At 40.4% G+C, this 15,972-nt stretch overlaps 1 long non-coding RNA gene across 1 annotated transcript in view; it reads left to right on the top strand.

Annotated features, from left to right (window-relative positions):
* The first annotated feature begins 1,909 nt into the window (after positions 1-1,909).
* Positions 1,910-15,972, top strand: part of LOC118315483 — a 179,651-nt gene continuing 165,588 nt past the window's right edge. Inside the window, exons 1-2 of the long non-coding RNA XR_004794863.2 lie at positions 1,910-1,977; positions 3,354-3,486. This is a non-coding gene — a long non-coding RNA (uncharacterized LOC118315483). The remainder of the gene's footprint in view (positions 1,978-3,353; positions 3,487-15,972) is intronic.

Below are 15,972 nucleotides of genomic sequence, written 5' to 3' on the forward strand. Positions count from 1 at the left end.
AAGTCTCTCGAGATTATTTGTTTGTGTATCGTAGAAAAGCTGGGAGCAATTTTGAACTGAACTGAAATCGACCATATAGAGACGGAGAGTAGAAAACGAGCCGCTGCAAGTTCCCAAATCATTCTCTTTGCTAGAGTACATTGTGTCTCCAATATTCGTGTGAGCCAGCCTTTGAAATATGTCAAGACGCAGTGTTAACATATAAAGTGCATGTGTTACGAGGCGGCTGATATCTCAACAAGCACCATGTCCATACATTTGTACGCCGAGGACGTCTGCCTGAGGCCACTCGTGTCAGCTGGTGCCGCTGCATATGCATGACGCCTGACATTGGCTGGTTGAGTCACTGGCAGCTTCTTCCATCACGGTGGTCAACACACACACAATTTATAGAAAAGGTAGTCACAGACTACATCATAACCACGTTCCTTCTTTTTCTCTCTGAGAGTCTCTTCCTCAGCACAACCCCACTAAACAATCCTACACAAATGAACATTGACACGAAATAGATGCCAATTAAAGGGATAATAAGCGATTTTGGAGAAAGATTGTTTGTTGTCGGAGACTGACGCCTTAACCCACCCAACTGTCTATCGCTAGCACGTCTTTTAAGGTGTCGGGGAGGGATGTTCACAAACTGCATACACAGTGTGGTGTGGTGCGGTCCGAACCGCTTTTTTGTTTCCAATTTACGGAGCCAGGGCTGCGTCAGAAACTGTCCAATTGAAAATTTCAAAACATTTTACCCCGTTACATATTAAACGCCACATGTACTTGTTAACGGGACTATCTGTGTGAGTATGTAAATTGAGTTCACATTTGGCATGTGCTTTAATTCTTGATGTTCTTGCACAGAGGTCTCTGTTGAAAGTTAAAATAAAGGATTAACATAATAACATTTCACAGCAGCCATAATCATTAATGACATTTTTTTTTATCAGTCAGGAGGGGCTGACTGGGGACTAGAGCTACCACTTTGAGAAGGAACCAACATGAGTTATTTTTTTTATTTTTTTTAGCCTCGAATAGAAAAACGTACTTTACAAAGCACAATTAACCAAACAATCAGATAGCCTTTCACCAATTTGGGAAGAAAACTAGGGTTCAAATGCTACACTCACTGAACACTTTACCGCAAACACCTGTCCGCCTGCTTATTCATTCAATCATCCATTCAGCCAATCATGTGGTACCGTAGCAGTGCAATGCATAAAATCACACAGATACATACAGGTCAGATGCTTTCTTAATGTCCACATCAAACATCTAAAGATGAAAAAAAAAAAAGTGATCTCATTGACTTTGACCAGTCAGTCTTTGTTTGACTGACCAAAGCGGAACCATATGGATCCTTTTATGGACACAACTTACCTGATGTAACTGATTTCATGAATGTCACACGATGGCTTCAGTGTACAGTAGGCCTCCCCATGTGATGCAGAACCTCAAAAGATGTTTCATCCGTAATCAATGCTACGAAAACCTGAGGATGTTTTTTATCGTTGTTGTTGTTCTTCTTTTCTTCTTCTTTTTTTTGGCGGTGGGCAAACAATAAATTGGTGCATTACCGCCAACAACTGGTATTATTATTGATATTATTTAATATATAAAATAAAACTAAAGGTCATGCTGCGTTCCATTATACCTCTGAACTCGGGGGTTGTTGTTTCATTATAATTTCAGAAGTCGGAAAATAACCCACTTCCGAGTCAGAAATTACAACTGGAACACGCCCCCTGAGTCGGAATTTCGACTCAGCAGGCCGGAGGAACTTCACCAACCCCGACTTCCGAGCTCGGAGCTCCAAGTTCCGAGGCGCAATGGAACGCAGCATCAGTCTTGTGTTTTTTTTTTGGTTTTTTTAAACACAATCAAAGCCCCGCCCCCTTCTTCCTCTGCTGTGGCACTGATTAAGAACACCTGCTGCCGGCAAACTAGCATACCTGCTAACAGCGGCAAGAAGGATTCTCCACCAAGGTAAATGCGTTTTTGGAATATTGCTATTTGCAACTTACGAGCGTGCTGTGAGTTGTGTTTGTGTGCAGTGTTCAAGAGACGCCTGCCAAAGCGGATTTGGTGTCATTGCGCACGTTTTTGCCTGACCCCTGTTTGCAAACTTCTGCTGCTGTCGGTGACCCTGAGGATGTTTGTTGTTGTGGTGGATTTAAAGTGCACTGATTTTCTCACCACACAGGCCATATTCGCATATTTAGCCAAATATTCCTCATGCAGCAGTTGGCTCGTGTGCCAGCTTGCGGCACCATTCCTGCATCCTTACTTATAAGCTCATATCCATGTACACGGGGATCATTTGAGTTTGTTCAGCCTGTGTGTGTGTGTGTGTGTGTGTGTGTGTGTGTGTGTGTGTGTGTGTGTGTGTGTGTGTGTGTGTGTGTGTGTGTGTGTGTGTGTGTGTGTGTGTGTGTGTGTGTGTGTGTGTGTGTGTGTGTGTGTGTGCGCGCGCGCACACACTTGACATCCATGTTTTTTGTTGCTTCCTGACTGGCATTGGGATGTGGTTGTGCTGTCTGTTCAGTGAAAGGATGCCTGGGTACACCCCCCTTTGAGCTGTGTGGATGCTATTGCCTCAGTTGGTTGCGCAACATACTCTATATTTCATGGCAAACATTTTTTTATATGTCACAGTAAGGAATGGCACAGGTGCAATTAGGAAAACTACTGATGGCTGAAGTGCTGCTTCAGTTTCAGGGCCCTGGTATTTTGGCTCACTGTGATGTCCCGTTGGGACACTTGAACTTGAACACAGCCATTGCTAAGGTTATCATGATATATGATATGATACGACGTGTCAAAACGTCTGCTGAGAGAAAAAGAAGAAGCTTTGTTTTTTTTGGAAGGGTACTGTTGCTGGCAGATGCTACTATATTGGCTGAAGGAAATGTGAATACCACCGTGATCTTGCATGCAACCCATAATCCCATTATTTTGCAGTAATGGTGACTCAGTGTGGCCTTTGACACGTGATGGTTAGTGCTGCGTTCTCCACACAGCAACGCTTTGGCAACATTTCACTCAAAACAATGCATTTATTTAAGTGTGCTTATTGCGCTGGCATTATATTTTGTGAGCTCTTGTCCACGCATTGATGGTCATCCAGGCCTATTTCACACATAATTTATGTGCTTCACAACATGGCTGCTGAAGCCTTATTTTGCGGTTCTTTGCCTGCGTTGTGTTTGTCTGCTGGATGCTTATTTCTCCTGTTGTCCTTCATGTGCAATGGTGTGGTTTTGTTTGCTGTCTGAACTGGTAGTAGACGTACTCCAGTGAGCATTATGGGCTGCAACATGCTAAGGTAGGTTGTCATGTTATCTTTCACACTTCTTATTCAGCCTGCCAACAGTCTGAAAATGTGGCCTTGAGGATGAACATTGGCCTTCAGTCAGAGATTGACGCCTGCAGCTTGGGACTGCAGTGGTTCATCACACGGGGTTCACTCGGGCATCACCGCTTCACATCGCCAAGGTAAGTGCACGTTCCCTTTGCCCCCTTTTTTGCTGTGATGCATAACGTGACATTGTTTAGTTTGTGTTTGGCAACATGGCCGATGGCGCTGCTTTGTTAATTTATGCTTGTTTGCTGGTTTTCTGTTGTCATCTGTTTGCAATAATAGCATGAATCATGTATTCAGTTGTTGTAGTTGTTGTTGAACAGCACATTTTTCTTTTGCCTGTTGTTTGGATTGTTATATTGACATATAGTGGTGGAATATGAATACAGTATGTTAGACTGTAACATATTTCCCTAGTGGTTTTTGTGGTTGTATTTTCTCCCCAATATTGAGGTCTCTATTAGAGAATAATATTGCATATTGGCTTCAGGGAAGTAAACATGACTATAATCTTGCACACAGTTAATATTGGCTTCATGGAAACTCAATAAGAACATTCATATTCCACCATGCAGACATGTTGCTCAACAATGTGGACTGGTGTAACGGCTTGTTTTACTGGTCTTTATATTAACTGTATATTCACTTTATTGATATTTAATTGACATTGATTGGACATTTCTCCAAATTGCATTGTTTTGTATCGAAATTACTTTTTTCACACTCAGGGTAGGCTGTCTTCTTCCCCGTTTATTTCCACTTGATGTTGCCAATAGTAGCGCACCAGTTGTTGGGTTCAGATGGCTTTGTGGTGAAATAATCAGTTTTCTGCCTCATATTCTGCTTCAGTTTGAACTTTTTAGACAGATGAGAAGTATTTTACCGCTGTAAACGGAAGTAAACAGGGTAACCCGTTTGGAGCGAGACACTTCAGGTCGGAAAAAGTGAAAGCACATCTCCCCTGGAGGAAAAGGCTGAAAACTCAGATTCTCACGTCACCCGAGTTAAGCGAAGTGAAAATATGCGCCGAACAGCGCCAAACATAAAATATGTGTTACTTCTAATGTTATGTCATGTTAAGGTGGGTTTTGATCGATAAATCCGCTCCTGTTAGCACAAAGGCAACCTGTCACTACCCTAGCGGCAGCTCTGACGTCCTCGCAACACTGCAAAGAGTGTCGGTAGAGAGAGAAGAACACCCGTCCTTATTATAAAACAGCTGCATTTAGATGGAATAAATACTTAAAAAGACATAACTGAAATTAAATGAGTTTTAGGTGAAAAACCTCAAATCGAAGACCTGACCATGTCCCCATCAAGCCTGCAACTTTGCCCTGTTTCACTTTATCAGCATGAAATTTGGCAGAGATAATGTTCAGATGTTGTGCTATGGATTGTGTATGGAAGTTTTTTTTTAACTTTTAATCTGCATTATTACTTAGAGAATAATGTTTTCTTTTTTAGGAGAAAATTAAATCTTTTATTCATCTTGTGTTCCATCTTTACTCTGATATATATTTGATTCATATATATTTATATATACTGTATATATAATTTATTGGTGAAAATAATAGTTAGATTAATTGAAAAAATAATCAATAGATTAATCGATAAGAAAATAATAGTTTGATGCATTCAAAATTTATTATTATTATTATTATTATTATTATTATTATTATTATTATTATTAAAAAGCAACAACTTAAAGCCCTAGTGTGTAATTTTTTTTACTCATCTGGTGTTTTAAGTTTTAAACCTCAACCAACTGAGTATCGGACAGGGGACATTTTTTCCATTTCTGGTTTCCCGCAGCGCTGGAAATTCAACGCGAATGCAACGCATTCTGGACCGTTTCCTGCAACCGTATTAAATGCTACGTTCCATTATACCTCGGAACTGGTAAATAAAGTTATCATAAGTTGATGTCTTGGCTGTGTTCCTTCACCGTTTTTGTGCTCGTTGCTTCAGCTAGTGATGATGCCTTGCTTTTGAATTCTTGCTGGCTGCTCATTTCTGCTGCTGTCATCAATGAGCAATGCTTACCGGTCTGTTGTTTGTTGTTTGCTATTGATGCGTGTGTGGGGGAAGTGTGAATACATATTTGTACAGTGGTTGTGGTGCTTTTTGTAGGTGGAGGTGGTGGATGTCAGTTTGTCATTTGAGTCATGTAGTGAATAATTTTGCATATTGGCTTTAGGGATACAGTCCTTCCGATTACTCTGCTGTGCAATTGACTATGAGTAAATGAAGGTGGCATTTTCTCTCCACTTCATATTGCGTAAAGCATTAGCGATAATCAACCTAGAGCAAATGGCTCGCTTTATTTATTTATCAGTAAGCTTACACTAAGTCCACATACTGACTGTCACTTTAACTTTGTTAAATTAGTCTTATTGTGCTTCAGAATATGTCGGTTGGCTGCTTTCTGCTTTTCTGGTGGCTGCTAATTTTCTTCTGCTGTCGTCTTTTGTGGAGTATATGCAATGCTATTTAATTTTAACTATTACTTTAACTGTTGTCTGACTGTGGCGCTTTCATGCTGCTTATTTATGTAGTGGAGAAAAGACTGACTTCAGCAGAGGCTGAATGTGGCTTTTGTCGTAGATTGTCAGGTTCATGTTTTTTTTCTCCTCACATCGCACGTCATTCAGCCCCGGGATGGCTTTGTGGAGCAACATTTGTCAACCTTTTATGTTGTTAGCTGACGGCTGCTGTAGTGTGTGAATGTAACTTGGAGCTGAGGAAACTGTTCTCAAACATCTTACTCTGGTATCTCTGCTGTGCTTCACTAAGGAAAGTGGCCAATTACTGCTATGCTAACATGCATACTGTGAGATGATGTCTTGGTATCTCTCAGATCGCATATGACCCTTACTTTCATGCTTGTTTGCTGGGGACTAATTTGCTGCTGTGTTATTTGTACACTGGTTTTAATTTTGAATACATTTAATGATGCTGTTTAAATAGTTCTGATTGTTGCTTGATTGTTTTGTGGTGTTGATTTTATGAAGTACTCATGTTTGTGTGTTGCATATTTTGTGTGGTTGGTTTTGTGAGCCAATTGGCTATGGTTGTGTGTTGGTCTCGAGTTGAGCGTAATGTTGTATGTGTGTATATATAATACTGTATATTGGCTTGAGGGCTGTAAACATTACTGTAATCTGTCTGTATTATTGGCGTCATGGAAACGGAACATGGCATTTTCTCCACACACTACTGTTGTGTTGTGAGCCTTTGATGGTGGTTACCAACGTTACACCATTGTGCTGCACATATTTTCTGGTGGCTAATGTAATGTACATGAATTTATTTTCTGCTCGTTAAGTCATCCAGATGAACTCATGCCTGAAAGAAGCACGATAAGGTGCCAGTAGCCATTGTGTCCCGAGGCAACGCAGGGGTGACATTGAGCAGATTCCGTGGAGCTCCAGGGCGATCATACTTACAACCTCAGTGAAGTGCCCAAGCAAGGGGAAAGCGGAAGAAATCCTCTTTCTGCGTTTCACTCGCGCTGGACTGAGCTGGCAGTAGTACAAGCCCAGGATAAATGGAAGTACATCAGAGTGGAGGGATGAGATTATCCTGGTTGGGATTTGGATTGGGACTTTGAGGAAATGCTGAAGGTGGGAGTACAGGCGAAGTTCTCACCTAAGCTACTGCAGGCTGACAGAGAGCAGACAGCGGAAATATGAGAGAAAAGCCTGAGATACAGTACATGAAGTTCCTGCAGAGAAAATGGACAAAAGCTTTACACAACTGCGTCAGTGCAAGATATGTGTACGCATTTCATTTCAAACTGCTACAGTTAAGTGCTAAATCTCCACTCTGTGAACACTTATGTGGTAATAAGAGCAATTATTTTGGCACAATTAGACATTCCGTTGGTTCCATTAGTTATTCTCATGCTCGTGCATGCAATTAGAAGCACTTTAACAAACAGTTTAGTCAGTGTGTGTGTATATATTCATCGTGGAATATTTCAGCCCAATTAAACTGCCCTCTAAACTTCCTGAGGTTTGGGTAAGCGGAGCTCTCCAGGGCTCATTGGTACAGCAAGAGCATGTAAACCTCATGTTCTGACCTCATGACATTGCTACTGGTGCAGTGGAGATGAGCAAAAGGCAGGCATGGCATTATTAAAGTCGTAGCTACTGCAGCACGGGCCGACTACTAACTCGGAGCCCTCTACTGCATTAGCAGCCTCTCAAAGAAAGTGTCATTAAATTTTCACAACTCTTCAGCTTTTGTCTTTGCCGTGACATATCCGTTCAAGTTATTGTCATTTGAAGTAACAAAACGCATGGTGGAGCAGGATTTAGTTAAACTTTCTGCTTTTCTGTTAGCCAGTTTCAACCCCATTCAAAGATCTGGGTTGCTTAGCAGCAAATTTGCGAATAAGAAAGCATGTTGAGTGGCTGCTGTCAAGCTTATATGATGACTTGATTTCAGGTATTATCCCTCTTTAAGACTCTTCATCGTCCCGATTTGTTCTGCACAACATGCCGTAATAAAATCTCTCCCACGGCCTGCTTGCCTAAAGCCACAAATGAACGAGTAATATATATATTACTCGTTCATTTGTTCATTCAGTCTGAGTCAGTCATCTATGCATTTCAGATTTTTCTTTTCCAAGGGGAACAAATGTTAAAAATACATCTATACCCAGCCAATTAGTGGTGGTCTGATCTTCACAACTTGCCCCACTCATCGCTGACCAGAGTGCTAGATAGAAATTTGCAGCCTGATTCAAAAAAGGCAAGGAGAGTGGAACACAGGTGGCTTCCTAATTAGCAGGAAAAAAAGGTTATTTCATGGCTTACTTAAAAAATTGATATGCTCCGAGTCCGGCTGTCAGTGTGGGAACAAGGAAGCAACATTATGTAAGTGCCTGAAAACGCAGCTGGGTTCCTTTTCCCTTTCACACAGAGGAGTCCATAGAAGCTATCAAATAAACATGGGTGCTTTTACTGTAACTTCTAGGAAAAACCAAATGAGACTTTGAGCAGGATCTCGCAAGTGCATCAGGTCATTAAAAAGCTGTTTCCCCCTGGTCATGAAAAAACTCTCCATGAACTTTAAGTGGGAAGTAAAAAAGAAAAGAAAAAAGGAGTGTTGATACTTTCAATAAAAACACAAAAGAAAAGAAAATCATCATGAATTATTTATTTCATCATGACAACATTATAATTGAAGGCATTTACAAAATGGTGCCCTTAATTATTCATCTCCATTGTTTTCATGAAGATATGTCATGTAGTTTGTTGAAAATGGGGAGGTTGCATGCATAACTGAGCAGCAATATTTCCATAATGGGACCTAAACTGTATTCAGAGGGGATAAAGGTTATAAAAATTACAGAGAAGAGACAATGACTTATGTGAAGTCAACAAAAAACACTATCTGCAACATATTAGAATTATTTTTTCAAACTTGAATAATTTCCCCCTGCTTTTATTCAGTCTGGAAATTATGCAGGTTGGTAACATCTAGATACTAAGTGATACCTTAAATGATATCGGTGCACCCACAATAAAGATGTTTCATATCAGACCCTGCAAGACGAATAGCTCTCTCTCTCTCTCTGTGATGGCAACATCCATTGAATCTCAGCCCCTCAGCAAAGATTTTAGTTTAAATTAATGGACAAAAAAGTCAATTACCTAGATCAGACCATTCAATCAATGATTTAATTACATGCAATTTAATGCCTTTAATGCCTCAGCTGGAATTGATTCTTTTTATTATGCAGCTGTGAATTAATCAAATGTAAGTGGTGTGAAAGAAGAAGTAAATTGGGATGCGTTTGGGGGTTAAAATACCAAAACTTTCCTCTGCAGCATATGGGATGTTTAAATGTTGTGCCTAGCTTCTCTGGCATGAACCAACTCTAGTCCTCCAACAAACATTTCGAATGTCCCATTCTTCTGTGAAGTGATTAGGATGTCAACCATTTAATGTCTCCTCTTACTATCAGTTGGAGATTAATGGCTTTCATCATGGAAGACAAACCTTCAGTGGAATGAATCATGTTTCAATCATCCTTTTCTAATGTGAGACTGCACAGTTTGAGCTCTTTGCTGCACAATGTGCACAGTTTTGCTGTTTTTCATATATGGCAAATTTATTTTCTTTTCTCTGCTCTTTGTTCTATTATTTAAGTAATTCTATAGAGAAAAGTAACATTGTATAGTGTAACTTTCCTCACCTTGTAAAGCAGCAATGTGAAAATGCACTATCTTACTGTTCTATATCACAGCTGGGTGTGGTCACAAGTAGAAGAACACTCCTGGTTTGGGTCTTTAATTAATTGTTCAATTACTTAAACTGTTCTACCAACCTGGCATATTAATGTCTTTCTTACTATTCCAAAAAAATAAACCTCAATGCATGAAGATTTTTTTAAACCTTTGCTGCCACTACTAGCTCCAACTTCCCTAAATCTCTCTGCCATTGAAATATCTCTGGTATTACACAGTGCTAAGCTTTGTGCTATCAATATTGCAACAAAGCCATCTACTGAGCCATCGCCACCACCGCTGTTCTCTAACGAAGTTTGAAAGTTCAGAATGTCCATTATAAAGCTCTAGATCCAGGGAAGATCAAGGATTGCATTGCTCATACATTCACACGGGCGTGCTAATGACAGAACAGTCATGCCTGTTTTGTTTCCATCTATAATGCAGCAGCGTCAGTGAGAGTGTTTGTCTGAGTCTTTGCAAGCTTTTAACGAAGCTTTTACAAAATCTGTAGCCCCCAGCATATGTCTCGTTGTTAGTCTTTCTTTATTTTAAGTGTTTATGACACCTAGCAGTTGGCAGAGATGGCAGGAGGGAGAAATGGCCTGCTGCTAAATAAATGCAGGAGATGAAGGTGCACCATCGCCTGTTGTCCACATAGAAACTGAATTTATTTAGTCTTCAGTGACATATGAGAAGAATAAAACTGTCAATGCATTACTATAACGTCCACTTCAACGAGTACACTCACATTTTTTAAACAGTGCTTTGTTGCTTCCTGACTTTTATGATGAGATGTACAGCTTCTCTGTTCCTTTAAAAAAAACACAACTAACAAACAAAACATTACAGCTGTTTCAAGTGTGAGCAATATATCCGTGAGTGTTTGTACCCTTCAACAATAACAACAAAAACAAGAAAGACATGCATTTTGCAGCTAACAGCTGTTTATATGATACTAAGATCTGTGATGCTGGATCTACTGGCAGATATTACTGTTTCCCCACATTTTTGGCCATTATTCAAATCCTGCTGGAATTTACGGAAAACTTCCCTATAAACAAAAACAAACATGCAAATATGAATTTTTCCAAAGATGTTCACTGAAACACTTTGTCTACAGTTTTCCCTCCGCTGAGTTGTCTCTACCTTCAAGAACAACTTGAGCTGCAACCTGACAAGTGCTGTCATAAATGCGTATTATTCTGAAGAAAGAAATTATTAGAAAATATTCAGAAAGCACTAAAAGCCCTCGGGAAATGTTCAAATAACAATAATCCAGAAATATACATGCAGCAGTTGTTTTTTTAAGTAAACAGGACAAATGGATTTGTCACCAATAATGGCAAAAGGATGTAATAACTGCAAGGAGCAATGTTTGGATTCTCTTTTCAACCTATTGTATTTGTCGTGCAAGTAAGAGCTAGCTGCCAAATAACTCTAGATCCTAATATCTTGTCAAGAGGCATTAGCACAGCAGACCTACTTGCATTTACGAAACCAGTGATTGGCATTCCATGTGTAGAAGTTACCTTTTCTATGGCCATTGTGTTTTGACAACCTCGCTTGGGGTAAAAGTCTAAAAGCTTTCCCGTGGTGTGTTAAGATGTAAGCATATAATCATGGTGAATAAAAATGCCATCATTAAACAGCTTATTGAAAATGAATTATAGCATCTTCAGTCTTCAGAACAGAAAAGGAGTCGAGTGCTGTTTTATAAAAAAAAGGAAAGAAAAATTCTGCTATAACAGTTCGTGAGATCAGCCAAGCTCTTATCAAACCTAACTGCATAACTCACGTGGGTTGCACATCGAGAACTATCCTGCTGAGTTGTCTCTCCCCCGAACACCTGTGCCGCAGAGCTCCGCTCAGAGGCGTAATTGAGTTGTGCGCAGAATAACAGGGTGAGTATGGGCCCCGCATCAAGTCCACGAAAATTTGCTCTCAGCCGGGGAATTATGAGACAGTCGCCTGCATCTGGGTGGACAGACAGCGTTCACAACCCGCAGCGCCTCTGCTCCAAATCTGTGACCAAGGGGTTGTCTCTGTTTCTGCAGAGACTGAGGCAGCTATCACGGCTGTGCTGTGGGTGCCAGATGGCGCAGTCTCATGGACTACGTGGATGAGTGAGTAATGTAGGAAACTGGAGGTGTGACATGATTGAATAAAACAGACTTTGGGAAAGGAAACTATATTACATAGCACTGTCGTGATGGTAGACTGAAACTGAGTCAATCGCTCCTGCTACTTTTTACAGTCTGAGTTCTACAGATATAATGAATATATGTAAAAATGAAATATATCTTCCCTAGATTAAACCTTTATCTTTACCCTAATTCTTAGTTTAAAAAAATTAACTGTACATCCTCCTGAAAGGTTATCCTCATTATAAAGAGATTTACCATAACTCCATATACTATGTTTGTTAATCTTAGAAATTATTCATACGGTTGGTCTAAAACAAAAAGCCATTTCTGAACCTAAGGAATTATATTATGCTGTTGCAGTATATAGCCTAGTTTGAAACTATGTCAATATGACAGTGCATACTAATATAGTTGAGTTTCCTCAGCACTCACAACACTGTAACACCGGCATAGAAACTGGCTTTCATCCTTTAAATAAGAAATAGCACAAGTTCTTACTTTAACATGATGGACACTAATCGATGTTTAAACTGATTTTTTTGTACTTTGTCGTGAATACCTCCCAATAATATTACATTTGTCAATTTGACTTTGAAGTGTTAACACTAAGTGGAGGCGCAGAATTGTGATAAATCAGTCGGTCTTGTCAACAGCTGTGGTTCTGAATCAGTTCGTTTTTTTTATGCCATCAGTTTATTTTCTTGGTCTGTAGAATCAGAAAGAGGATGAAGAAATGATCTCTGGGAGTTTTGGTAGAGGGATTCATTGGCTGTGGAGCTCAACAAATGCGAGCATTTCACCAACTTGGGGCTATCAGAACCATCCCAATCCCAAAGATTTACTTGATGAGTGATTTACACAAATTACATGCAGTAAATACAGGTCACTGATATCATGTCAGTTCTCTGAATTGGCAGATACATTGAGTTAAACTTTGAATCTAAATCAGGTGACACTCAACAGGTGTCACTTTCTTGATTTATGTTTTAATTACTTGAGACGGTACAGAAAGTCATTTCAGATTTGATTTGTGACTCCGATATGAAAAAATGATACGCTGGGCAACATCTGGTATTCACAGTCCCAGGCAGGCTCTGCAGCAAGGCTGATATTATGTCGTGTGGGCAGTCTTCAGATTGTCAGGTGTTTGTCAGTTTTTCTTCCCATTCATTCTATTTTACACTTTATTGTTGCTGCAGATGATATTAGCTTATTGTTGCTTTGGTGATTAACAGAACAAATGATGGCATCTGTTAAAACTGAAACTGGACTACACATAAAATGTGAGATTTTCACAAATAACCAAGAGAAAAAGCTCAACCGGGATCTGACGGATGTTAAAAGAGACAAATTTTTTACATGAGTATTTTATTACTTTCTGACTTGGCCGTCGGGTGGTTTCAACTCCATAGGCAGCTGCAAGCTATGCTAGCTTCTGATGATACTTAGCTGCTCCTGTCTATGAGGACGGTGTGTCATCTGATAGGGCACCAACTACCCATCAGATCTGTCAACCCAAAGCAAATTTAACAAAGTTCACGATCAGTGTTGGGCAAGTTACTCAGGAACGGTAATAAGTTACTTATTACTCTTTCAAAAAGTAATTATATTACCTTACTTATTATTTGGTTTTAAAAGAAATTAGTCACGTTACTCGTTATATTACTTTTGCGGGTTCTGCATATTCAGTCATAAGAGCAGCATGGAGCATCTGATGGTTTTACAGAACGTTGCATAACAACCAAGCTGATATTGTGTCCGGCTTCTTGTTCTGTTATTTTTGCCCTCACATATTAAGCAAGGTCCTAATGTTCAGAAGTGAAATAATGATTGTATGTCATTAGCAGAAGCTTCTCAAACATCTTATCTATGATATACCCAGCGACAATGTTCTTCAGATCTCTGTCATCCTCTATCTTTCGTTTAGCTTTTTGGCTAGTAGTCGACGTGACCGGCCCGTGCGTACACGTCATCATAGAGTAAAAAGTAATGCGGCGTTACTTGGATCCGTAACTGTAATATAATTAGTATTTCAGAAATTGTAATCTCTTACACTACTAGTTACTGGAAAAAAGAATAATATTACAGTAATATATTACGGAGTAATTAGTTACTGCCCAACAATGTTCATGATTAGATGCATGCAAAGAGTCCAAAATTAAACTTGTTTTGTTGAGTGGCAAGGTGAATTATCAAGCTTGCAACTTCCACAACTTGTCTCCCACCCACTTCTCCTCAGTGGTGGCCTGTGCTCCACCTCCTACCACAGCTTCCTCACTAGCAGTCAGTGATGTCGCAGAGCCTCTCTGCTCTGCACTGACCTCATGACTGGATAGCCTGCATCCTCTGTCCTCTAACCGACCTCGCCCATGGCTGGCTGACACCATCATAATGCTGCATACTGATCTTAGAGCTGTTGAGGGAAAGTGTCGTAAAACCAGCAATCCTTCTGATCTCGAGGGATATCAGTCGCTCCTATATTCCTTCTCTTCCAGCCTCAGTGCTGCAAAAATTGCAGTACTCGGCAGTACTAAAGATACTCAACATTTATCTTCTACCTTTATAAAACATTACTCTATCCTCTTCCAACAGACACTAATTACTCAGCTGATATTTTGCCTTAACTGGAATATGGCACCTATCAGTAGCCAAATCTCTGAGCCACTCAGAAACAACTCCTCTCGCTCAGTTATGACAACATCCACCCATAATCAAGCCTCTCCCTGAGGACAGCGCAACTGCAAGCCAAACATTGAGTAATCCAGTTCTACTCTCATGCCCTTCTCTGCTTCCTCCAGTCAAAAGAGCCCCACACTCACTCTGCCCTGTTGCTGAGTGAAAGGCTACAAAAAACATAACACTACTACATGTACATGTAACTGTCTCCCCAGGTGAATGGCACTTTACTTCTCTCATTTACCCCTCTCACTGAGAACAAGGCATAACAACTCCTGACTGGTGGTCATCCTTCTACTTGTGTGCTCAACCCCATTGCCACCAAGCCATATCTTTCACCATTTTGCCAGCATTCACATGATAAATGCTTCGGGGATTTTTGAAATTTTTTCGATGTTATTCAAACAGGGTTGGGCAGCACTTTACTTGACCTAGCTCAAGCTGAGAATTATTGACCAGTCTCATTACTTCAATTCTTATCTAAGGTTATCAAAAGGGAATTCCACTCACAGAACAGATCCTTGATCCGAATCAGCAGGACAGTCAGAGCGGCCGCCCAACTGAAATGGCTCCGTTATCTATGACAGAATCCCTAAGGGCAGCTAGAGCTGCAGCTAAGTCCTCGGTTCTTATCTTGCTGAACCTATCAGCAGCCTTTGATACATTGAACCACTGCATCCTGTTATCTGCACTGTCCAATATGGGAATCTTGGGCAAAGTGCTTTCTTGGTGTGAACTGTATCTCACTGGGCGTTCCTTCATCGTGTTATGGCAAGGACAAACGTCCTTCTCCTATCCTCTCCCCTCCCAGGAGGGGTGCCCCAAGGCTCGGTGCTAGGGCCACTTGTTTTCTTCCCCTTCTCCAGAACTCAATCAAATGGGCTTTTGTTCCTTCTCTGCTGCTGAGTTTTGTAAGAAACACTGTCTGATATTACCATCCCTGGGCACAATGCAATCTCCACGAACACCTTCGATGACCAAACACGTCTAAACTTTGGTGCTTTACCTCACTTTGTGTCATTTAACAGATTTAGCACATTTAATATTGTCCATTAGTTGTTAGTTGTTTTGGACCAAAGCGTCTGCCAAATTAGCAAATTAAAATCTATTTTTAAAATCTGATATGCAAAATATATGCTCTCATATTCCATGTTGAATCCACTACACAGCTCTGCACTTCAACAATGATGGTCATGTTCAGTGGGGAGGATGTTTAGTTTTGCTCAAGTGGTGTTAAATTGAAATCCTTTGATATGCACAATAATCAAATACAATACAATGTGCACCAATCAAAATAATTTCTGCAGCCCTGAGCTAAACAAGCCTCTTCTGCCTTTGTTTGACTGTGATAGAAAAACCTTTTCAAGTGATGAGATGATACAGTGGAACACAGAAGTCACTGGAGAGTGTACTTAAGAGTGAGTGAACCACATCAGGACTTTGGTGTTCTACTTTTATAAAACCACCCAGGACACTATCGGGCCTGTGCCAGAGGGGGCCATGAAGAGAGGAGGTGGTGGTTGGGGATGAGGGGGTTAGTTTGAAGCAATGATGGAAAAGA

The sequence above is a fragment of the Scophthalmus maximus genome, chromosome 7 (assembly GCF_022379125.1).
Source record: "Scophthalmus maximus strain ysfricsl-2021 chromosome 7, ASM2237912v1, whole genome shotgun sequence".
NCBI classification, from domain to species: Eukaryota; Metazoa; Chordata; class Actinopteri; order Pleuronectiformes; family Scophthalmidae; genus Scophthalmus; species Scophthalmus maximus.